The 27,319-nt window shown below is 36.5% G+C and overlaps 1 protein-coding gene across 3 annotated transcripts in view; it reads right to left on the reverse strand.

Annotated features, from left to right (window-relative positions):
- LOC106880532 (alpha-1,6-mannosyl-glycoprotein 2-beta-N-acetylglucosaminyltransferase) overlaps positions 1 to 27,319 on the reverse strand; it is a 472,677-nt gene that overhangs the window by 357,848 nt on the left and 87,510 nt on the right. For all 3 annotated transcript variants that reach the window (XM_089339717.1, XM_089339718.1, XM_089339719.1), the window contains exon 2: positions 13,256 to 13,340. The gene's annotated coding sequence lies outside the window, so the exon portion shown is untranslated. The remainder of the gene's footprint in view (positions 1 to 13,255; positions 13,341 to 27,319) is intronic.

Here is a 27,319-nt window from a genome sequence, read left to right on the forward strand (position 1 = left end):
AATAGTTTCTCTCTCTGAGAATCCAATAAAGAATTCGCTTCTAAAAAACCAAACATGGGACTCGTTTTTCAGACTGTGGCATCAAAAATATCTAGAAATTAGTAAGAATTACTCAAAAACTCTGTGAAACAGAAATGAAAATTCCAGAGAGTGAAAACTGCATAAGATTTAATGCCAAAACTAAATTCATAAGTCTTTGATAATATAATTGTGTAAACTCAATTCTTAGAATTTGGTTCCATTTGCATTGTCTTGGATAATAAATGTGCAGCTAATTAAAACTGAAATTCTGCAAAGGAACCATTCTATGGAGAATTACCGTTTTTGTTGTTGTTGTTGTTATTGTTCTTTTTATAATAGAAGTCATTAAATTGATTGATATCTTTTGGAATGTCGGACATCACTGGAGAAAATGTATTTGCATTTTGGAAAATGACACAAACACAGCATTTTTAAAGCAAATGTACTTCGTTCCTGAACTCCTAAGTGTAAAAATAATTTTAAAAACATGATAATAATTTACACACACTCTTTCACACACACAGATGCACATATATATATATATACATATATATATATATATATATATATATGTATGTATCTGTGTGTGTGTGTGTGTGTATATATATATATATCTATATATATATATATATATATCGAGAGAGACAGAGAGAGAGACAGAGAGACAGACAGACAGATAGACAGAAAGATAGAGAGAGACAGGGAAAAAGAGCATAAAAAGCCAACCATTTGATATCAGTGGTATATCAAGTGGTTGATATCTATGCACACCTCATGAAATAATTTCATAGACTGGATCTTCTGGATTTCAGCTGCATGGAATTCCACATTATACTAATCTATATTGGATTACTATGTGATATGGTAGCAAGATCCACAAGAGGAGCTTTCTGTGAAAGCCACAGGATTCCACAAATGCTCAACAAATTTATATATATATATATATATATATATATGTATATATATACAAGTATATGTTTGAGTGTATTTCTGTAATGATATATATATGTGTGTGTAGAGAGAGATAAGAATATTTGTGTATTTATGTGTTGTGTACATATGTACATGTATATATGTAACTCCATACTCCAACCCCACCCACCTTGAATGTGTTATTCTGTTCGCAGTTCCAGCTCTGCCAATTCAATATATTCCAACCAAATAACCGACTCTGCCATCCTTTATTCATTCCTTGATGCAGCTGTACTACTTCTAATTGAGCGTTTGCAATTAACATCAAACTACAAATCTCTCCTCCTCTGAATTATTCTGGAAAAATGCTGTTAAGCTATGTAATTCCCATGATGCAACGTAAACAAAGAAAGGAGAAAAAGAAAGAAAGATAGATAGATAAATGGATAGATAGATAGATAAATGGATAAATGGATATAGATAGTTAGATAGATAGAAAGGAGCAATACTGTTATTTGACACAAAAATAAATCATCAAAATATATTTATCACAGAATCTAGCTGCCAATAGACTCCACTGTTTGATGAGGTTAAATGAAGGCATTCTATGGAATATAACTGCTAAAAACGTTACATATTGTTATGCAGGCAGAACGCGCACCTCCACCCCCACCCCCCACACAGTCAAGAGAAGAAGGAAGGATGTGTTTAATAAAGAAGTGAATACATGCATTTAAACAGAGAAAGAAAAAAAAAACTAGACGCATTAGAACCTGTTATGGATTTAGGACACTGAGATGTTTTCCATTTGGTTGTGATTGATTTTCACTTGTTTTTATGTTTGTGTTCTCATCGTTGTCGTCATCATCATCATTTGATGTTCGCTTTCCTTGCTGGCATGGGTCAGACGGTTTGACAGGAGCTGGCATGGCTGGAGAGCTGCACCAGGCTCCAATTGTCTGTTTTGGCATGCTTTTTGCAGCTGTGTGCCATTCCTAATGCCAACCACTTCACTTGATGCTTTTTATGTGGTGCCAGCACAGGTTCTTTCATGGCGCCAGCATGGGTGCTTTATATGTGACATATATATATATATAAAACCTTCAACCTCATTATATCATGCAAATAAATTATTTATACATCCACATTTCTCCATTTCCTTTCTTTCGATATTAACAACATGTTAAGGTGGCGAGCTGGCAGAAACGCTAGCACATCAGGCAAAATGCTTGATGGTATTTCGTCTGTCTTAACATTCTGAGTTCAAATTCCACCGAGGCCGACTTTGCCTTTCATCCTTTCAGGGTCGATAAATTAAGTACCATTTGCATACTGTAGTCGATCTAATTGACTGGCCTCCTCCCCACAAAATTTCAGGCCTTGTGCCTAGAGTAGAAAAAAAAAATATTAACAATATGGATTACTATAATAATCCCTAACATATTGCTGAGACTTTCTCCTTATATGATAGGGATTAACCAGTGAAAATTTTGGATTATTTAATCCCTAATGAGGACCTGACAACCTCAAATTGACTTATATATATATATATATATATATATATATATATATATATGTATGTATGTATATATTAGAAAAAATAAGGTACTCAGAGATCTGGATGGTTGTACATTTACAGATTTTTATCAATATGTCATATGTTTTTATAAATCCTATATTGATTTATATGATTTATAAAAACATGTGACATTTTAATAAAAATCTGTAAATGTACAACCATCCAGATCTCTGAGTACCTTATTGTTTCTAATATATAATACCTGTACATCACCTTCAAACCTTCTAATATACACACACACACACACACACACACACACATATATATATATATATATATACACATACATCAGAGGAAAAGGACATCAAAAACCAAAGGAGGATGAAGTATCTTAAATCATTTATAATAATTTAATTAGGGTAAGGGTAATTTGAAGTTTTACAGCTGTTTCTGGGATATCCCAAGTGATAGGCAAGCATGTCTGTACACTGGATACTCCGTCATCAGAGACATGGTGAGTGTGTATGAAAGTTCTACACAGGGAGATTCACAGTTTATAAGGAATAAAATGGAAGAATAAAGAGTAAAAGTAGATATAAGAATACAGACAGAATAAAAGTTCACAATTGATCTTTTTCTAAAGGATCATAAGGACCTAAACCTTCTTGGAAGTACAGATCAACCTCCATGCATACCAGCCTCCCCTCCTCTCCATGCCACTGATGTTGTCCAAGGGAAAGGCAAAAGGCTGATATACAGCTTGGCACCTGTGACATCGCAACTCATTTCTGCAGCTGAGTGAACTGGAGCAACTTGAAATAGTGTCTTGCTGAACACACACAACCCAGTCTGGGAATTGAACTCACTATCTTGAAGCTGTAAGCCTGGTGCTCTAACCACTGAGCTGTGTGCCTTCACACTTACATATTTGGATGTAAACCATAAAAACTGAGTCAGTATGAGAGGTGATTATATTTACTGAACCACTTGGCAGTCTTAAAATTAGGGCCATTTTGCAGCCTTCTTCATGTAATAATAATTCCACTGTGTGTAATACATTGTGTTTACATATCTGCACTAATATACATGCTGTGTATTATAAAAACAATTGTATATTTACAAATTAATGCAGATAAAGAAAGCTGGTTCATCAAGGTTACACCAATGTTTCAATTCTGTATTGGATTATTATGTACTCTGTTAGCTGAATCTGCTAGATGAGCTTTATGTGATAACCACATGATTCTATGAATTTTATATGAGGAGGTGCTGAAAAGTTTGTGGCTTTAAGGGTATCACGAAAGGCCTGGCTGGAGGCCCAACCTTCTGATTTCTTTTACAGGGCTTAGAAAAACTGAAGGACTGCTGCAATAAGTGTGTGAATTGGTGAGGGAAATATGTTGAATAAAATCATAATTAACTGATCTTCGTGTATTTTCTTTTACCCAAAGCCAGGAATTTTTCACTACCCCCTTGTATAACACTACAAATTTATTTATTTATTCATATATATGTAGGTATGTATGTATGTTCTTCTGTTTTTTTTTTAACTTAGAGTAAATTTTAACCAATCACCTACTTGATAGCAAGCTTGGAAGGGAAAGTATCTTGTCTTAACTGTTATACTTTAAATCTTAAGGAGGTCTTGCAGATTTCTATAGTTCCAGATATTGTGATTATTACTAGCATATATGAATTAAGGATTTGCATTCTCTCCTGAAGATCCTAAATTCAGCCATATTTTGCTTCAGAGGGGTTGGTATGCATCTTGTTACTCCAATAATAATAGGTATGATGCTGAACGTGTATCGTGGGTACTGGATTTGCAAACTTCTTATCAATGGTCCATAGATGTATGTATGTCATTATTCAGTTTATTTCAAGATTTCTTGCCACTAGAGAAAGAACTGGTTTCTAACCTGGATCCAAGCCTCCTTCATTGGAATTTCAACATTAACAATAGAGTAATTTTGTTTGTATGCACGTATGTATGTATGTGCAGATTTTTATGTTTTATGTATATGTTCTCATGCATATAATTACATATCTAGATACGCTCATATATAGTTAAATTATAAACTTCTAGAAAGTTTTACAGATTTTTACATTTCCAGTGATGGGTTGGATCTGCAGTCTTTGAATTAGCTTTCTCTTTTCTGGTTTTGAGAAGCCTAATTTCTCAAGATTAGTATTTAGGCAGTGTGTTACATATCCCAGGTCCCCAATAATTACAGGTATAAACCTGAACTTGTAATCTGGGTAAAGTAAGTGTAGATTTCTTAATAGTTCAGCATAGGTATTTTCACTGATCTGTCTGTTTGTCTGTCTGTATGCATGCACACTTGCATGTATGCATGCACACACACAGGCACATATAACGTTCAGTTTCTGTCCACCAAAGCCATTCAGAAGACATCGTTCAGCCGAAGTCTACAGCAGAAAACATGTGGCCTAAGTGCCACACACTGAGACTGAACTCAAGACCATTTGGTTGATAATTGAGCTGCTCAGCCACACCTGCACCTATCTCTATCATATCAGAGTCACTTTGATCTCTTCCAGTCTTCGCATAAAATGCATTATTGCATAACTGTTTCTTCCAGTCATAGAAATCCTTCACATAAATAACTTTCAACAGAAAACATTGAGGCTAACGGCAAATCACGTCGATTGTAGTTTAAAACTGTTAGATTTTCTAGCATCATTTTTCAAAGATATTTTTTTTTTTGACAACCAAAAATTTGAATAAAATGACAAATAAATGTAAAAGAATACAAAGAAAAAAAAAATAAATAAGCATACAAATATAGATGTCTTGTCTTGTAGCACAGCAATCAAACTCTATTGTGTATTAGTTCTATAAGCTTAGTGAAATATTTTATAATAATAATAACAATAATAATAATAACAATAATAATAATAATAATAATACTTTTGACAATAATGATAATGGGAATAAGTAATAAGAAAGGAAAAATTAAAAAATAATACCAATAATAATAATAATCGTTTCAACTAATAATAAAAAAAATCAATGATGAAATGAATATATATGTGTGTGTATACATGTGTGTGTGTGTGTGTGTGTGCATACACATGTATGTACATATATATATACATTTATATATTATATATATAAGTATGCATGTATATATGTACATATATATACATATATAAGTATGCATGTATATATGTACATATATATACATACATATATACATTTATATATGTATATGCATGTGTGTGTGTATATGTATATATGTGTGTGTGTGTATATTTACATATATGTATATGCATATACATAGGTATATATATATATATATATATATATATATATATATATATATATATACATTAATATGTATATACATATATATGTGTGTGCGCATGTGTTTATATATATACATATATATATATATGCACATATATGTATATATATTTATATAAATACATATGTATATACATACATATATATACATATATAAATATATATACATATATGCATATATATTTATATAAATACATATGTATATACATATATGCATATATATACATACACACACACACACACACACACACAGAGTTGTAGTAAAATGGTACTTGTTTTTGTCTTGCATTTTCGTTTTCCTTCTATGGTTGCTAGTTTGATGTAAAAAGAAGAAGAAAAAAAAAACCCAAAACTCTTTAGATAAATAGCATAGAATTTCAATAAATGTTACTATTATCCTTTTGGCATGTGAATGCAGATGTCTAGAACACGAGGACAGAACTTTGATTTGTATTTATACAAATGTCTAAAATGTCTCTATCAAGGCAATGAAACTGGGGATCATAATTGACGATCAAAATTCAAAGTAGTACAATTGTGATAGACCACATTACTCTTTGGTTTCTGAGAGAGAATTAAAGGTATTAGAATACTTTACAATATGGCTGGTTCTCAATTGCAATTCGAGACGGTTACAGAGCAGCTAGTTATTTTCGGTTTTCTTTTTGGTATTCTTCAGCACCATGGACCCTCTGCGGCACTGGTCTCCAATGTTTTTCTGCACCATGGATCAGTCTCATGCAGGACTATTTTTTTCATGGATGAAGGGATCATGCATATAACAAAGCACAACAGAGTGCATTATATATAATTTAATCATTACATATATAATACATATATCCTAATATATATATAAAATAATACATATACAATACATATAATACATACATATATATATATATATCATATATAATACATATATATATATATATATATATCATATAATACATATATATACATAACATATAATACATACATATAGATATCATATAATATAGACATACACTGCCCCTTATACTATAACTACTAGATAAGAGACAATAAAATCAGAGACGGTTAGAATTCTGCCTAGAACCAATTACTAGCCTGATAGCCTTGGCTATGTCAAGATGGATTTTTATGTATTCTTCTTCCCACTTGGATTTGAAATGTTGCCACAATTATAATATGTCTATTCTACTGTAATTTTCTACATTTTCATGCAGCTGAAGATTGCTCTACATATTGCATTTAATGTAATGCTCGCATTACTTAAATAAATGGAGTAGCATGAAACGTGCGTACTGCAATCATCTTTAAAATCCGTGCTGCTTATTTTGATTTTTTGATCATATCATATAATATATACATATACATATATAATATAGACATACACATATATAATATATACATATACATATATACATATCATATAATATAGACATACACATATATAATATATACATATACATATATACATATCATATAATATAGACATACATACATACATATATATATATATATATATATATATATATATAATAATAATATTAGGGACAAAATCCAAAATTACAGGTAAAAAACTCAATTAAAATCAATTTATAAAAAATTAAAATTAAATTGAGCCTTATATTATACTCATTTATTGTGCTTTTAATTATTAATTTTTCTATATGTGATAGTGGATTTTCATCGATGAGTTCTTGAAAATTGGTTATTTTCCCTAAAACTATATATATATATATATATATCTGTAATATAATATGTGACAATTATTCGGTTGCCATAATAAAACTCAGAGTTTCGGATGTCAGGGCATAAATCTGCTCCTGCATCTCGTCAGTTATTAAGACAATCAAAAAATAACTGATGAGATGCCAGAGCACATTTCTGCCCCAACATCTGAAACTCGCAGTTTTATTATGCCAACTGAATAAGTGTCACATATTATATTACAGATAAATTCCTCTATTTACATAATATCGAGGTCTCATTCATACTTTTGTTGTCATACCCAAATTCATTCTTTGGAAACAGCTGTGAAGGGATATAATAAATATCCTGGAAACAGCTGTAAGACCTTCTATTTATTAATATTCTAAAATATACACAGCCTTGGTTTTTTATCTCATTACGAAAAATAAATCCATATATATATATATATATATATATATATATAATATATAATACCTATATTAGGTTGAGGAAAGAGTTTGTGCGCCATGTTAAGCATTATTTTAACACAGTAACACAGCACACAAACATTTTCCTCAACCTAGTATTATATATATTACAAATATAATATATATGATATATATTACATCTATAATAAATACCTTACATATATACATACATACATAATACATACATATATATATACATACATACATAATACATATATATATATATATATACATACATACATAATACATATATATATATATACATACATACATAATACATATATATATATATACATACATACATAATACATATATATATATATACATACATACATAATACATATATATATATATACATACATAATACATATATATATATATATCTATATATATATATATATATATATCATCATCATCATCATCATCATCGTTTAACGTCCGCTTTCCATGCTAGCATGGGTTGGACGATTTGACTGAGGACTGGTGAAACCGGATGGCAACACCAGGCTCCAGTCTGATTTGGCAGAGTTTCTACAGCTGGATGCCCTTCCTAACGCCAACCACTCAGAGAGTGTAGTGGGTGCTTTTACGTGTCACCCGCACGAAAACGGCCACGCTCGAAATGGTGTCTTTTATGTGCCACCCGCACAAGCCAGTCCAGGGGCACTGGCAACGATCTCGCTCGAAAATCCTACAGGAGCCAGTCAGGCGGTACTGGCAACGGCCACGCTCAAAATGGTGCATCTCATGTGCCACCCGCACAAGAACCAGTCCAGGGGCACTGGCAACGATCTTACTTGGCTTGCCGGGTCTTCTCACGCACAGCCCATTTCCAAAGGTCTCGGTCCGTAGTCATCGCCTCGGTGAGGCCCAATGTACGAAGGTCTTGCCTCACCACCTCAGCCCAGGTCTTCCTGGGCCTACCTCTTCCACGGGTTCCCTCAACTGTTAGGGTGTGGCACTTTTTCACGCAGCTATCCTCCTCCATTCTCACCACATGTCCATACCAGCGCAATCGTCTCTCTTGCACGCCACAACTGATGCTTCTAATGTTCAGCTTTTCTCTCAAGATACTTACACTCTGACGGGTATTCACATTGACATTACACATCCAACGGAGCATACTGGCTTCATTCCTTGCGAGCTTACGTATGTCCTCAGCAGTTACAGCCCATGTTTCACTGCCATGTAGCATGGTTGTTCGTACGCATGCGTCATACAGTCTGCCTTTTACTCTGAGTGAGAGTCCCTTTGTCGCCAGCAGGGGTAAGAGCTCTCTAAACTTTGCCCAGGCTATTCTTATTCTAGCAGCTACACTTTCAGCGCACCCACCCCCACTACTAACTTGGTCGCCCAGATAGCGGAAGCTATCGACTACCTCTAGTTTTTCACCCTGGAATGAGATAGAAGTTGTTTCCTGTTTGTTTGCAGTCTTTATTGCACCTGAACATCTGCCACAAACAAAAACTAACTTGCTAGTTAACCTGCCTTTGATGTTGCTGCACCTCTTATGTGTCCATAGCTTGCACCGGGTACATCTTATAGAGTTACTACCTACTCCTTTTCTACATACTGAGCAGGGCCATCTACCTGAAGGGGTTTGTGTTTTATCTACCTTCCTACTTATTAGGATTTTGGTTTTAGCTAGGTTGACTCTAAGGCCCTTCAGTTCTAGACCTTGCTTCCACACCTGAAACTTCTCCTCTAGTTCTGATAGTGACTCCGCAATTAGGGCAAGGTCATCAGCATAGAGGAGCTCCCAGGGGCAACCTGTCTTGAACTCCTCTGTGATTGCCTGGAGGACTATGGTAAATAATAGGGGGCTGAGGACGGAACCTTGGTGGACCCCTACCTCTACCCGGAATTCATTGCTGTACTCATTTCCAACCCTCACCTTACTGGCCGCATCTCTGTACATGGCTCGCACAGCTCTCACTAGCCATTCTTCTATCCCAAGTTTCCTCATTGACCACCAGATAAGGGATCGGGGGACCCTGTCAAAGGCTTTCTCCATGTCAACGAAAGCCAGGTACAGAGGTTTATCCTTGGCTAGGTATTTCTCTTGCAACTGTCTCACTAGAAATAAGGCATCAGTAGTGCTTTTACCTGGCACGAACCCAAACTGCATCTCATCTAAATTGATTCGCTCCCTAATTAGTTGGGCTATGACCCTCTCTGTAACTTTCATAACCTGATCTAACAGCTTGATGCCTCTGTAATTATTTGTATCTAAAGCGTCCCCTTTACCTTTGTAGCAGTTGACTATGATGCTGCTACACCAGTCATAGGGTATGACTCCTTCGTGTATCACCTGGTTCGTAATACGGGTGACTAGGCTATAGCCAACACTGCCAGATATTTTGAGCATCTCTGCAGTGATTCCTGATGGGCCGGGGGCTTTCCCGGTCTTCATACTCTTAATTGCTTTATCTACCCTGGTACTATCAACTCGGATAGCTGGTCCCTCTATTGGGTCGACATAAGGCAGGCTCTCTTTCTCCCATTCATTCTCTTTATTAAGCAATCTATCGTAGTGGCATCTCCAGACCTCTTTCTTTGCATCCTCATTTAATGCAAGCGTACCATCATCCATGCGAACACATTTCTCTCCTACAACATCACTATTCTCTCTCCTACACTGTCTTGCAACCCGAAATACCTCGAGTCTTTGGTCCTCACGGCGCAGAACATTGGCAAATCTTTCCTTATCTGCTTCCCCTCTGGCTAAATAAACCTGTCGCCTAGCCTCCCTTCTGGCACATTGGTACAATTCCCTGCTACCACCGTTCTTCCAGTCCTTCCAAGCTTGTTTCTTTTGTCTAATAGCCCTGTCTACCTCCTTATTCCACCACCACGTTACTCTGGGTTGGGAGGGGACCTTACACCACCCACAAATCTGGTCGGTGGCTTTCAACAGGTTGTCCCGCAGAAATCTCCAATTGTCTTCCACGTTGTATGATGCTATATCCCCTTCTATTTCGTTAAATGCTTCAAGTAACTTGTCTCTAAGTCTCTGTCCGTTTGCAGGGTCTTTAAGCTTCCACACCCTTCTTCTCCAAGCCTGTCTAATTCTGGGCACCCATTTTGCCTTGATCCCAAAGTCGCTAACTACTAATCTATGTTGTGGGGTACATTCTTCGCCAGGGTAGGTTTTGGCATTTATAAGCCGCCCTCTTTCCCTATTTCTGGCGAGGATGTAGTCAATTTGGCTAGAGTGTCTGCCGGAGCGGTAGGTGACTAGGTGACTGGCAGGTTTCCTGAAGTTGGTATTGCAGACCATAAGATTGGTTGCATCACAGAACTCCAGCAGTCTGGTTCCCTCCTCGTTGCGGGAACCGAAGCCATAGCCTCCATGTATGCCATGGAAGCCCCCAGCACGACGTCCGACATGACCGTTGAAGTCTCCAGCCACAAAGAGAAGGTCCCTGTCACTCGTCGACGAGGTAGTTTGCAAGAGGGTGTCATAGAATTGGTCTTTCAGACCATCTGGTAGCCCAGGTTGAGGTGCATAGGCTGAGATGACAGTAGCTAATCTATGATGAAGCACTAGTCTGATCTTAAGTACTCTGTCACTTACTCTAACGACCTCGATTACCTTATCCACCCATTTCTCCGCTAGAAGTATTCCTACGCCCCCGACCCCGTCAGTGTTCCCTGCCCAGAAAATCTTGTACCTGTGTTCTTTGCCTGTGAGGAACCTTGCAGAACCTCCTCTCCATCTTACTTCCTGGATGCAGCACATATCTACGCATCTCCGTTCAAGCATCTCAACAATTTCACCAGATTTCACCAGATATATATATATATATATATATCTATATATATATATACTGGAGTAAGCACATGAAATGTACAACAAAACTGTCCGATGAACGGGAACGTGAAACTCAGAGTAACAGTCTTTTGTTATATTTTTGCTGCTATTATTTAAAGCATATATATATAAATATATCACATTTATAATACAGGTATATCATATACATAATATATACTACAAATATTACATGTATATATTACATATATAATATGTGTATAATGCAAAAACACCCTGCAGACTGTGACACTTGACAAAATAGAAATAAAATTTTAAAACTTGCTGTTTCTGTGTGGCCCAGTACGACTAGTCCATGGCTTGGTGATTGAGGACCCTTTTTCCACAGGGCCTCCAAGGCAAGCAAGAAGGAGCAAGGTATTCTCGTACAGGGGTCTTGGCCCAAATTCTTGCAACAGAGTGGACTTCACTAACAGCATCCAAAGTGTCAGATGATTGTGCTAAACTGAGCAATGGATTGGGGGTCACTTTTGGCCAAATTGCCTAGTCAAGGGGATGTAAACAAACTGACAACGGTTCTCATGTAAACACACACACAAATTATTGCAGATGCATTGATGACATTCAAAACTGACAAAACTTGGGAAAGGAAGGCCTCTCAGGAAAAGATGGTTCAGGTTTGAGAACAGCAGAGAAAAAGCCATCCATGGCCTACACTCCATACGGCTTAAATAAGAATCCATTCATGGGTCTGCTGCCAGTTGCCCTTTGCCGTTGCCCATAAAATCCATCCCAGGATTTTTTTACTTTGACATTCTAACAACACCCCCAGGCATTGGTTCTTCACAAGAATTAAGTCTTCTCACTAATTAAGAAACCAATGATTTAATCATTATTTACATTTGACGGATATTTGTCCTCATTTTGTTTGTTGTTAACATAACGTTTCGGCTGATATATCCTCCAGCCTTCATCAGGTGTCTTGGGGAAATTTCGAACCTGGGTTCTCATTCCTAAGGTATTTTTCGGTGTTATTATCATTATTATTATTATTATTATTATTATTATTATTATTATTATTATTCCGGTCACTGCTTGGTGCGGGCTACTAACCCCAAGATTCTGAGTTCGATTCCAATTAGTGACCTGAATAATAATAATAATAATAATAATAATAATAATAATAACAACAAGAACAACAACATCGAAAAATACCTTAGGCATGAGAACCCAGGCTGGAAATTTCCCCAAGACACCTGATGAAGGTTGGAGGGTATATCAGCTGAAACGTGTTAACAATGAACAAGATGAGGACAAATATCCGTCAAATGTAAATAAGGTACATAATTCCTCATCTCTTAAGTATAGAACTGCAATGATTTAATTACAATTAAGATTACAAAACTGGAAAAATTCAAATTCAAGATTTTTAATTTCAATTTGAAATTTAGGAAAAAATTTCTTTCTTTTCTTATTAAAATTACTGAATAAAATTAGAAATGTAGAGAACATTTTATTTTAGATCATTTGAAACTGCTTACCTTTGTTAATTAATTATTCAAAACCAGAAGTAACTCTTGTTGAATTTCTCATTTGGTTTAATAAGAATTTGAAACTAACTCGAATCTGAAACATGAAAGAAAATGAAAAACAAATTAAAACTCTGAGAAATTAAATTTGTTTTAGTGAGTTTTTGTTTTTGAATAAGACACAGTATTATTGGTTTCAAATTTTGGCACAAGGCCAGCAATTTCAAGGGAGGGGGTAAGGCAATTACTTTGACCCCAGTGTCTGACTGGCACTTATTTTATTGACCCTGAAATGAAGACAGGCAAAGTCAACTGCAGCGGAATTTGAACTCACAACATAAAAATGGACAAAATATGGCAAAGCATTTTGTGCAGCATGCTGACAATTCTGCCAGCTCCCAGCTTTGATAATGGTTTCAAATTTTGACACAAGGCCAGGAATTCTGTGGGTGGGATGCTAGTCAATTACATCAATCCCAGTGTTCATCGGGTACTTATTTTCTCGACCCTGGAAAGATGAAAGGCAAAGTCAGCCACAGCGGAATTTGAACTCAGAACATGAAAATGGACGAAATGCTGTGAAGCATTTTTCCCAGCATGCTAATGATTCCGCCAGCTCACCACTTGAGTTATAACTCAATATTATAAAGTTTGTTTTTTTTTTTGTATTTTTTTCTATTTGGTATCATCACAGGATAACTGTGCTGTTGGTTGGTTCAAGCAACTGTTTAACTGTTGGACAGGAAAAAAAGTTTTAACGAGAAAACTTCTTTTCATCTCTACATTTTTCAAGTTAATCTCTGTGTCAAAGTTGGTTATCTTGTTCTCAATGGCTGGAATCATATTTTAAGTAAAAAAAAAAAAATGTAAAAAAGAATAACATCAATCTTGATAATTAGGATTTTTCTTTATTTTTGTTCTCTGAGAAGATTCTAGAAAGGGTTTTTTGTTTCTTTATTTTTTTATTTTTTTTTATTTGTACTCTTAGAGGAAAGTGAGCTTTTCTGAAGTAAGTGGTTTCCAAATTGAGATGTGGTGGACATTTTTAAAGAAGGACATGCCGAAATGGAAAACTCTGTAAAAAGAGAAATGTCACTGGCTATTAGAGACGATGAGGATTGGTTCTTCCCAATGAAGGGATGGCAATCACTATTAAAATTCATTGTGTAAAAATATCAATGAAGAACTGGCAAGAAAAGAAAGACTCCAAGGCGATGACTACGGACCGAGACCTTTGGAAATGGGCTGTGCGTGAGAAGACCCGGCAAGCCAAGTAAGATCGTTGCCAGTGCCCCTGGACTGGTTCTTGTGCGGGTGGCACATGAGATGCACCATTTTGAGCGTGGCCGTTGCCAGTACCGCCTGACTGGCTCCTGTAGGATTTTCGAGCGAGATCGTTGCCAGTGCCCCTGGACTGGCTTGTGCGGGTGGCACATAAAAGACACCATTTCGAGCGTGGCCGTTTTCGTGCGGGTGACACGTAAAAGCACCCACTACACTCTCTGAGTGGTTGGCGTTAGGAAGGGCATCCAGCTGTAGAAACTCTGCCAAATCAGACTGGAGCCTGGTGTTGCCATCCGGTTTCACCAGTCCTCAGTCAAATCGTCCAACCCATGCTAGCATGGAAAGCGGACGTTAAACGATGATGATGATGATGATGATATATATACACACACACACACATACATATATGTATACAAATGGGTATATATATATATATATATATATATATATATACACACATGGATATATAAATATATATATATATATATATATATATATATATATATATATATATATATACACACACATACACAGGTATATGAAGGAATTATAGAAAGATTGACAGCATAAGCAGCGTTTTCTGCAAGAAAACTGCAATCAATCAATTTTAGTAATAAAAAAAAACTAAAAACCAAAAAAAAAAACAATCTTCTTCTTCTACTGTTACATATTCACTGCGAGAAGATGTCTGTGTCAGTAAATAATGTCACATTTAACACTCAAAAACAACTTAGATCCCATCAGATTACCGAAGTAAACAGCAGGCTTGTCCATTCTTTTTGGGGCTCTTTTTTACTGTTTTTTAACAAGTGGTGGAAGAATGTAAGAGAAAAAAGAAAACATTTTTATTCAGAGTAAAACCACAAAACATTTCAAAAATAGTAGCCTAAGTCTACCTTGACAGTTTCAGTGTGATAGCAAGGAAGCCCAACAGGAATAAATGTGTCTAGGCAATTGTGTGTGGGTGCGTGTGTAATATCCATTTTAGTCAGTCTGCACCTTAATCAAGTTACCATAGCAACCATGTGATATTCAGTGATATCAACTGGCAATTAGTAGAATGTATTCTGAATCTAATCCTTTATTGGTTTTTAGCACTGGACCCAAGGCCATACTGGATCACTATCACCATCAGAAGACATTTTAAATTTGTTACTTATTTTAGCAATCACTATTTGCCAAACCTCTAAGTTAACAAGACATAAACATAGACATGGACACACATCATCATCATCACCATTACCATTGGTATCATTGTCATCATCACCCTCATCATCATCATTTTACCTCCACTTTTCCATACTGGCATAGGTTGAACAGTCATTTATACACTTTTATATAAGTCAGAGATATATAAATATATAATGGGCTTCCTTACAGTTTCCATCTACCAAATTTTTCTCACATGGCATTGGTTAGATTAAGTAGTGGATGACATTTGCCTAAAGAGGCACACAGTGGAGTTGAACCTAAAAATCTTTGGTTACAATGTGAACCACTTAACATAACACAAGATAAACGAGAACACTAACTGGTTAATAAAATAGATTCAGGATAACTAATTACTTAATTAAATGTGCAAATAAATGAGATGATTTATTGATAATGAGGTTCTAATTGGTTGGATAATCAAGTTTATCTCAAACCCTTTTGTTACAATATTTCAGCCAAAATACACTGTGTTTGTTTCAATTAATTTTGAAAATAAGGAATAATCTTGATAAATAAATTTGTCATTATTATTTAGCTTGTGTTTGGAACATAAATTTACGTGAAACCTTGAAAGGAAGTTCCAATTTAGATCACCTTAAGCCTTCTGTTAGAGTATTTCTTTTGAAATACACTGTATTTGTTTCAACTAATTTTGAAAATAATGAAAAAATTCATGAAATAAATTTGCCATAATTATTTTGCTATTTGGAATGTAAATTAACACAGATTTTCGATAGAACGGTTTAATTTAGATTACCTAAAACCTTTTGTCATCATATTTTTGGACAAATACAATGTCTTTGGAGTAAAGATTTTTGCCAACATAACATGACAGTCCTGGTTTAGGATGAATGTTGCTGTAATTTAGCCCCAGGCGACATCGTCTCCAGCTGGCTATACGACACAATGTGTGTCCTTATATTTTCAAACAAGGGAATCTAGCACCCCCACTCAGCTCAAAACAATATCTGTATCGCAATTTCCAGGTTATTTCCCTTCATCAGCACAGAATAATTGTTTGGCTAGAGGTGGCACTGCCAAATTCCTGTTCGAAATATACAGTTTTCAAAGTGACAACTCGTCACTGATCTATAAATTTAAAAATTACTATTTTTTAAAAATCTCACAATGCGCAATATTCAGTAACAGTACTTTGTAGTAAAGATTGTTTGCCAACATAACATGGCAGTCCTGGTTTAGGACGACTGTTGCTGTAACTCTAGCCCCATTCATCCTAAACTAGGACTGCCATGTTATGTTGGCAAACTATCTTTACTCTAAAGTACTGTTACTGACCATCTTTCATTGAGATTTTAAAAAATAGTAATTTTATACAATGTCTTTGTTGCAATTAATTTTGAAAATAACAAAGAATTTAGTAACATAAGATTGTCATTAATCTGGTGTTTGGAACATAACATAACTCTTTTATTACCGTATTTCAACTGAAATTCACTACCTTTGTTTGAATTAATCTTGAAGATAATGAAGAATTTTGTCAAATAAATTTGTCATTATCAATCTGGACTTTGGAACATAAATTAGCATAAAATTTTGAGGGAAGATTTCAATTTAGATCACCTAAAACCTTTTGTTACCATATTTCTGTTGAAATGCAATGACTTGTTTCAATTAATTTTGGAAATAATGCAGAATTCAGTAAAATAACTTTGTCATTATAAATGTGGTGTTTGGAAAATAAATTAATAATAAATTTTGATGGAAAATTTTAATTTCAATCAATATAAAAAGTAAATTTGTATCATAGAACCAAAAATGGTCTCAAGTGGGTAGGTATCAAAAGGGCTGACCCCCTTTCTTTCCAAATTCCAATTAAACTACACAATGCCTTTGTGCCAATTAATTTTGGAAATAAAGAAGTATTTAGTAAATTTCTTTTGTCATTATTGAGCTGGTGCTCGGAACATAAATTAACTTTGAGTTTTAATGGAAAGTTTTCATTTAGATCACTTTAAATGAGGAGGTTGGAATCATAGAACCAGGAACACTATGAGATGGGTTGGTATCACAAGATGGAAGTTTTTTTTAAACTTGCCATTCCACCCATGCTACATTTTGATTAGTTGAACCATTTAGCATTTAAACTGGTCATAGCCAGCCCAAATATTCTACCTGTTTTATGCACAAACAGGCCAGATCCTGCCTCTCACACCTACTTTACAATACCATTCTAGAAATAAACATTCATATCCTCAAAATTTCAAAGCTGTGAGATAATCCATGATTAACTCAAAGCAATTTGAATAAATAAGCATTACATTTCACAGAGTAATCTGAATACTATCGGGGCCCAAATATTCTGTTTTGTGTTCAAATTAGCCAGATTCGACCTCTCATACCTAACCTACAATGTCATTTTAAAAATAAACAATCAAAACATTGACATTTCAATGAGATAAATACATGATTAATTCAAAAGAATGTGGATAAACAAGCATTAAATTTGACAGAATAAACAGAATGTTAAAGAGTTAATCTTCAGCTGTCTGCTTACAGCATCATCTTATTCCTGCTTGTGTAGATAGTGGCACCAACACAGATGAGAATATTGCCCCCACTGAGATCATGCTGGTGCTAAACACAGAGGAATCATTGACAGCATCTAAAAGACAGCCACCCAAAATACTGACTTAAAGTCACTCCTCACAAACATGCTACAGTTTCTGATCGAAGGTGAGCTGTGTCCTCTCTCTAATTTTTTCTACTACTACTACTACTACTATAAAGACTCCACACACATATACATATGTAATAACAGCCCCTTTGGTTGGCTTGGGACTATAGCAGAAGATATCTGCTCAAGGTACCACACAGTGAGAGTGCACCTGAAATCACATGGTTGGGAAACAAACTTACTAACCACGTAGCCATACAGGTGCCATGCTAACAAAAACAAATAGGTTGGCTTTACACCTGTGCGAGTTACATTTTGAATGCTCATCACAGAAAATTTTATGTATGTGTGTGTTTGTGTGTACGCGCGCGCATACACACATGTGTGTATATGTGTATGTGTGTTTATGTATGTATGTGTGTGTGTGTGTGTGTGTGTGTGTGTGTGTGTGTATATATGTATGGTTGAAATTTACAGAAAAACAAAAGACAAAGACAGGTGTATAAACAACAGACAGGTGTATTAGTTTAATGCTCAGGAAAGTGAGAAAGTCCTTTAAGTTTCAAGCCTACGCTCTTCAACAGAAAGGAACCCGAGGAAATAAACAGAGACAGAATAAAAACACTTTTGGAGCTAGCAATCAATCATGGCGGTCAGTACATATGTATATATATATATGTGTATGTATATATATCTATATATATATATATATATATATATATATATACATGGAAATATATATATATATATATCATCATCATCATCATCATCATTGTTGTTTAATGTTCGCTTTCCAAGCTGGCATGGGTTGGACGGTTTGACTGAGGACTGGTGAGCCAGAAGCCTGCACCAGGCTCAATCTGATCTGGCAAAGTTTCTACAGCTGGATGCCCTTCCTAACGCCAACCACTCCAAGAGTGTAGTGGGTGGTTTTACATGCCACTGGCACAAGGGCCAATCAGGCAGTTCTGGCAACGACCATGCTTGAATGTTGTTTTTCACATGCCACCGGTACATGTGCTGGTAAGGCAACGCTGGCAATGATCCTGCTCAGATGGTGCGTTTTATGTGCCACCAGCGCGAGACCCAATCCGTGGCCCTGGCAACGATCACACTCGGATGTGCTTTTAATGTTCCACTGGCACGAGTGCCAATCAGGCAGCGCTGTCATCGGTCACGTCAGCGATTTTGATTTTGATTTCACTTGCCTCAATAGGTCTTTGCAAGCAAAGTTTATTGTCCAATGAATGAGGGGTATTCATAAGTGGGCTGGTTACACCCACTTGGCTTGTCGGGTCTTCTCAAGCACAGCACATTGCCAATGATCTTGGTTGCTTGTCATTGTCTCTGTGAGGCCCAACATTCAAAGACATTGCTTCACCACCTCATCCCATGTCTTCCTGGGTCTACCTCTTCCACAGGTTCCCTCAACTGCTAGGGTGTGACACTTCACGCAACTGTCCTCACCTATGTGCATCACATGACTGTACCAGCACAGTCATCTCTCTTTGTCCCTGGTCCATCAGGAATCACCACAGAGATGCTCAAAATATCTGACTGTGTTTGCTGTAGCCTAGTCACCTGTATAGTTAACCAGATGATACATGAAGCAGTCATACCCAATGTCTGGTGTTGCAGCACCATAGTCAACTGCTATAAAAGTAAAGGTGATGCTTTAGATACAAATAATTACAGAGGTATCAAGTTGTATATATATGTGTGCGTGTGTGTGTATACATGCGTGTGTGTGTATATAAATGTATATGTATATGTGTGTATATATATATGTATGTATGTGTGTTTGTATGCGTGTGTATATATATCGCATTGTAGAAACTTTCATAATTTACATGTGAGATATTAAATTTATTTTTATAAGGGAGATGTTGACAATGCCTTTGAAGATTCTTCTATGATCAGCATCATTAGACTGTAAACTCCGCAGTCGCAGGCACCGGTTCTGTGCTTGCAACCATCAGGTGGAGAGAAGGCATAATTAGTGCTATAAAAGGTGTGTTTTATACAACAAAAGAACAAATTTGAATTTGTACGTATGTAAAATTGAATAGAGAAAATTATTATTGGTTTGAACATTCTAGTTTAGGAAGGTGAAAATAATTTTTGTGATGTAGCGGGAGGTGAAGTATTAGAGTGGGCGGGTTTGGGTTTGCTAAGAGCAAAAATGGAATGTTATGGAATTTTATAAAATAGGAACGCAGTAGCAGTAAATGTCCATTAGTACAGAAAATTAAGCTGTCTGAAATCATTCATATGTGAAGCTATGTTAAGGCTTAAAAGGAGTGTATTTTGTGAAGTGTATTAATGCGACACACAGACAAACACACACACACACACTTGCTTAACTGGTCTGAAACACCATATATATATGTAAAGGGGGTGAGCTGGCAGAAACGTTAGCACACCAGATGAAATGCTTAGCGGTATTTCATCTGTCTTTATGCTCTGAGTTCAAATTCTGCTGAGGTCGAATTTGCCTTTCATCCTTTTGGGGTCGATAAATTAAGTACCAGTTGTGTACTAGGGGTCGATCTAATCGACTGGCTCCCTACTCCTCCAAAAGTTTGGTCCTTGTGCCTAGAGTAGAAAACAACATATATATCTGTTGATATATCTATATCTATGTGTACTATCAGAACTAGAGGAGAAGTTTCAGGTGTGGAAGCAAGGTCTAGAATTGAAGGGCCTTAGAGTCAACCTAGCTAAAACCAAAATCCTAATAAGTAGGAAGGTAGATAAAACACAAACCCCTTCAGGTAGATGGCCCTGCTCAGTATGTAGAAAAGGAGTAGGTAGTAACTCTATAAGATGTACCCGGTGCAAGCTATGGACACATAAGAGGTGCAGCAACATCAAAGGCAGGTTAACTAGCAAGTTAGTTTTTGTTTGTGGCAGATGTTCAGGTGCAATAAAGACTGCAAACAAACAGGAAACAACTTCTATCTCATTCCAGGGTGAAAAACTAGAGGTAGTCGATAGCTTCCGCTATCTGGGCGACCAAGTTAGTAGTGGGGGTGGGTGCGCTGAAAGTGTAGCTGCTAGAATAAGAATAGCCTGGGTAAAGTTTAGAGAGCTCTTACCCCTGCTGGCGACAAAGGGACTCTCACTCAGAGTAAAGGGCAGACTGTATGACGCATGCGTACGAACAACCATGCTACATGGCAGTGAAACATGGGCTGTAACTGCTGAGGACATACGTAAGCTCGCAAGGAATGAAGCCAGTATGCTCCGTTGGATGTGTAATGTCAATGTGAATACCCGTCAGAGTGTAAGTATCTTGAGAGAAAAGCTGAACATTAGAAGCATCAGTTGTGGCGTGCAAGAGAAACGATTGCGCTGGTATGGACATGTGGTGAGAATGGAGGAGGATAGCTGCTTGAAAAAGTGCCACACCCTAACAGTTGAGGGAACCCGTGGAAGAGGTAGGCCCAGGAAGACCTGGGCTGAGGTGGTGAGGCAAGACCTTCGTACATTGGGCCTCACCGTGGCGATGACTACGGACCGAGACCTTTGGAAATGGGCTGTGCGTGAGAAGACCCGGCAAGCCAAGTAAGATCGTTGCCAGTGCCCCTGGACTGGTTCTTGTGCGGTTGGCACATGAGATGCACCATTTTGAGCGTGGCCGTTGCCAGTACCGCCTGACTGGCTCCTGTAGGATTTTCGAGCGAGATCGTTGCCAGTGCCCCTGGACTGGCTTGTGCGGGTGGCACATAAAAGACACCATTTCGAGCGTGGCCGTTTTCGTGCGGGTGACACGTAAAAGCACCCACTACACTCTCTGAGTGGTTGGCGTTAGGAAGGGCATCCAGCTGTAGAAACTCTGCCAAATCAGACTGGAGCCTGGTGTTGCCATCCGGTTTCACCAGTCCTCAGTCAAATCGTCCAACCCATGCTAGCATGGAAAGCGGACGTTTAAACGATGATGATGATGATGATGATATACGTATATATATAGATATATATATATGTGTGTGTGTGTGTGTGTGTGTGTGTGTGTGTGTGTGTGTGTGTACGTGTACATATATATATATATATATATATATGTATGTATAATTAAAATTAGGGTTCAGCAAGAATTGCTTCACCACACACCCAAAATTAGAAATAGCAGTCAAAACTACTATTTCTCTACCAAAATATAACTGGTAGAGAAATAGTAGTTTTGACTGCTATTTCTAATTTTCGGTGTGTGGCGAAGCAATTCTCGCTGAACCCTAATTTTAAATTGTGTTTATATAAGTTTACCGATAATGGTACTTTAACACACCAAACTACTTGGTATAATTACTAATTATTAATTAATTTTTACCCTATATCTGTAAGAATATAAATATGTGTATATATATATATATATATATATATATGTATGTATATATATATATATATATATATATATATATGTGTGTGTATATACATATATATATATATATATATATATATATATATATATATATATATATATATATATATGTAGTCACAGACATTTGATACTGATCGTTGTGGTTAGCCATTAACTGGAACTTAACTGAGAGCTAATATGGCAGCCGCCTAAATAATATATCCCTCCAAACTCACTTTTATATCTATCTATCTATCTATCTATCTATATATATATATATATATATATATATATATATATCAAACAATAAGCAACACGGATTTCAAAAGTGATTGCAGTACGCACGTTTCATGCTACTTCAATTTATTTAAGTAATGTGAGCATTACCTTAAATGCAATATGAAGAGCAATCTTCAGCTGCACGAAAAAATATTACTTAAATAAATTGAAGTAGCATGAAACGTGCGTACTGCAATCACTTTTGAAATCCGTGTTGCTTATTGTTTGATTTTAACCACCCATCCTTTTGGGATGTGATATTCGGGTGCCTTCGCATAAGTACCATATTCAAGCCTTGAATCTATATATATATATATATATATATATATATATATATATATCTATAAGCACATGCACACACACAGTCTTTTAGTCTTAGTCTTTTATACATGTCAGTCATTTTGACTGTGGCCATGCTAGAGCACTACTTTGACGGGTTTTAGTCGACAAAATTGACCCCAGCAGTTATTCGTTATAAGCCAAGAACTTATTCTATAGGTCCTTTTTACAGAACTGCTAAGTTATAGGGACATAAGCACACCAACATCAGTTGTCAAGCGATGATGGTGGGGTGAAACAGACACAAAGACACACACACATAAATATACACACACATACAGAGGCACATATATCAATATATATGACAGGCTTCTTTCAGTTTCCATCCACCAAATCCACTCACAGGGCTTTGGTCAGCCTGAGGCTAGAGAACAAGACACTTTCCCAATGCCCCATGCAGTGGGACTGAACCCAGAACCATGTAGTTGGGAAGCAAACTTCTTACCACACAGCCACGCCTGTGTCTATAAAGAAAGTAGACCAGCCAACAGATGCTGAAACCAATAGACACACAGACAAAACATCCTTCCATCCGGAAGTCATGTGTCGGTCCCTTCTGTTCAGTGATTTATTCAAGAAATCACCAAAGGCAAAGAGACTTGTAAGCAAGTACTGAGGAAGATTCCACACCATTCTTCCAACTTTTGACCAACACTCAGAGGAATATGTTTTTGATATTTGGATGTTAATTTGCATTCTAATCTAATATTTTTAGATACTGGAACTTTAATAATTGGAACTTCCTCCATTGGAAGCCTGAAAATGTTGAGAATAGATCAGTTTAGATTTAACGGGCAGCGAATAATGTAATATTTGGGACAATAGCAATGCTTAGATATAATAATAATAATAATAATAATAATAATAATAATAATAATAATAATAATAATGATAATAATAATCCTTTCTACTGTAAGCACAAGGCCTGAAATTTTGGAGGGGGAGTAAGTCAATAACATCAATCCCAGTGCATAACTGGTACTTATTTAATCAACCCTGAAAGGATAAAAGGCAAAGTCAACCTCGGCGGAATTTGAACTCCGAACATAGTGATGGGTGAAGTACCGCTAAGCATTTTGTCCAATGTGCTAACGATTCTGCCAGCTTGCTACTTTGATGATGATAATAATAATATGTATATATACACACACATCGATATATATAAATATATACATATATACACACACACGCACATCTATATATCTATATATATATATATGAGTGGTTGGCGTTAGGAAGGGCATCCAGCTGTAGAAACTCTGCCAAATTAGATTGGAGCCTGGTGTAGCCATCTGGTTGCACCAGTCCTCAGTCAAATCGTCCAACCCATGCTAGCATGGAAAGCGGACGTTAAACGATGATGATGATGATGATGATGATGATATATATATATACACACACACACACACACATCTATATATATACATACACACACATACACATCGATATATATATATATGTAGGAGAGTATTGTAGTTCGCTTGGAGCATTGTGTATTGTTTGTAAAGAATAAAGTGTTTTGAATGGCACAACAATGCACTGTAATACAAACAATGGACTATAAGAACTGTTGTAATTCAATCATCCATAGTCTGATATAATATTTCGAAATATAAAAATTCCTTCTTCAGATATCCCAAAGAATTGATCGAGTCACTGCTATAATCGATTTTCCAACGGCCTTTTTTTTTTTCTGGAAGCGTCTCTACAGTGGTCTCATGAAGCTCCTTCCAGAAATCCTTATGAGAAGTGCATGAGGGCAGCCATGTCTCAAGCTCATGTGTGATGGCACATCCATAGCACTGCTTCTAAGTTATGTATTATACTTGCAGTTTCCATTTTTTTTTATAGATAACACATGAGCATGTTATCAAAAATGAACCTACACGTATCCAGATGTAGCTAAATAATATATTGTCTGCCAACCTCCAGTCTGTTGTTAATTTGGGGCCCTAATCTGTCTATGAGGATAGCTTCCTTAATTCTTAGATTACCCAAATTTCTTTCATTGGCCTCAGTTGTGACTGTTATGCTTCTGTCCGTGTTCCTGCATCTGTCTACATGTTTTCTGCAGGAGGAGGCTCTCATGTCCAGATCTTCTTTGATGCGAATGTATAACGGTCTTGTTGTGCTACCCACATAGAACTTGTTGCATTTGTTACATTGTATTCTATACACAACGTTTACCCGTTGGCATAGATCTGTGTCACGGATGGGACAGGAAGAGTATCTAGCTGGAAAACCTGCCTCGGTGAATCTCGTCAGATCCATGACCCATGCAAGCATGGAAAACGATGATGATTGTACAACTGTATGTATTGGTCTCAGTTTTGTGAGTGGATTTGGTAAAAAGAAACTGAACGAAGCCCATCATATACATATATATTTGCCCGTATCTGTATATATAAGTGATCTGAAGGTGGATGGTTTTGTGGTTAGGGATATTCAGTTCATGATCATAAGGTCGTGAGTTCAATTCCTGGTGGCACGTTGTGTCCTTGGGCAAGACACTTTATTTCACATTGCTCCAGTCCACTCACCTGGCGAAAATGAGTTGTACCTGTATTTCAACAGGACTGGCCTTGTCACATTCTGAGTCTTGCTGAATCTACCTAGAACCATATTAAGGGCACACGTGTGTGTGTGTGGAGTGATTCATGATTGCAAGGTTGTGAGATCAAACTCTGGCAGCATGTTGTATCCTTAGGCAAGATACTTCATTTCACGTTGCTGCAGTCCACTTAGGTGACAAACATAAGTTGTCATGTTCTGTGCCATGCAAGATCTCCCTAAGAACTTTGTTAAGGGTAAGAGTGTCTGTGGAGTGCTCAGCCACTTGCATGTTAATTTCACAAGCAGGCTGTTCCAGTGACCGGATCAACTGGAATCCTGGTTGTCATAACTGACGGTGCGCTAGTCTTATATATGCATGTGTGTGTGTGTGTGTGTGTGTGTGTGTGTGCAGGCTTGTGCCTCCTTGTGTTGACATCATGACAGAGTCACAAACGAGTGCCACTGTCATGTAAGCAGGGTCCCTCACTTCTAGTCTGCCTTGAAAAACGAACCTAGGACATTTACTGCCCCATGGACAATAACCCCGCCAAGGACAATTACTTCTGAGGACAACAGATGATGATTTAAAATTTCTTAATATATTGGAGAGGGGGTAATTAACCAAGGGGGTAATTGTCCTAGGGGTTAGTTGTCCTCAAGAGGAATTGACCAATGGGGGGTGGTAATTGTCCTGATACATTGAAAAACATGTCTGGTCATTGGAAAGTATTACATTGCATAGAAACAGGTGAGGGTTGGTGACAGGAAGGGCATCCAGCCACAGAAAAATCTTCCTCAATGGATACCAGCTGAACCTTGCAAGCATGAAAAGATGGATGTTAAAACTATAATGAGCATGATAATGATGTGTACATTTGTATTTGAATGCAAGCATACATGCAAATGTACATGGTGATTGTTCCATCTTCACAGACGATTGCCGTGTCTCTCTGAGCTCCCTCGTTGTCAATGGCATTTCCGACATTCCGTCTGTGACCACTCGGTTGACAATTCAATCCAGCAGCAGATCTGCATGGTTTGGAAAAATTGGTGACAGACAAGAGTTGTAACTTCCACATGATTGATTGGATAACTTTGTGAGACACGTTCCCCCCACCCTCCATATATAAAGTCTGGTACTTATTCTGTAAGTTTCTGTCGTCAAACCACAGGTTACAGGGATGTAAACAAACCAGCACTAGTTGTCAGGTGTTGATGGTAGCGATCAACAACAGACACAAAGACACACACACAGATATATATATATATATATATATATATATATATATATATATATATATATATATTAGTGCCTGATGAATGCTCTTATGTACATGAAATTATAAGTAACATGTATAACACATGTAGTATGAAACATTTAGACTTTCATTGGATGGAGTACTCTTAATGATTTTTA

This window comes from Octopus bimaculoides, chromosome 22 (assembly GCF_046866305.1).
Source record: "Octopus bimaculoides isolate indiv1 chromosome 22, ASM4686630v1, whole genome shotgun sequence".
Classification (NCBI taxonomy): Eukaryota; Metazoa; Mollusca; class Cephalopoda; order Octopoda; family Octopodidae; genus Octopus; species Octopus bimaculoides.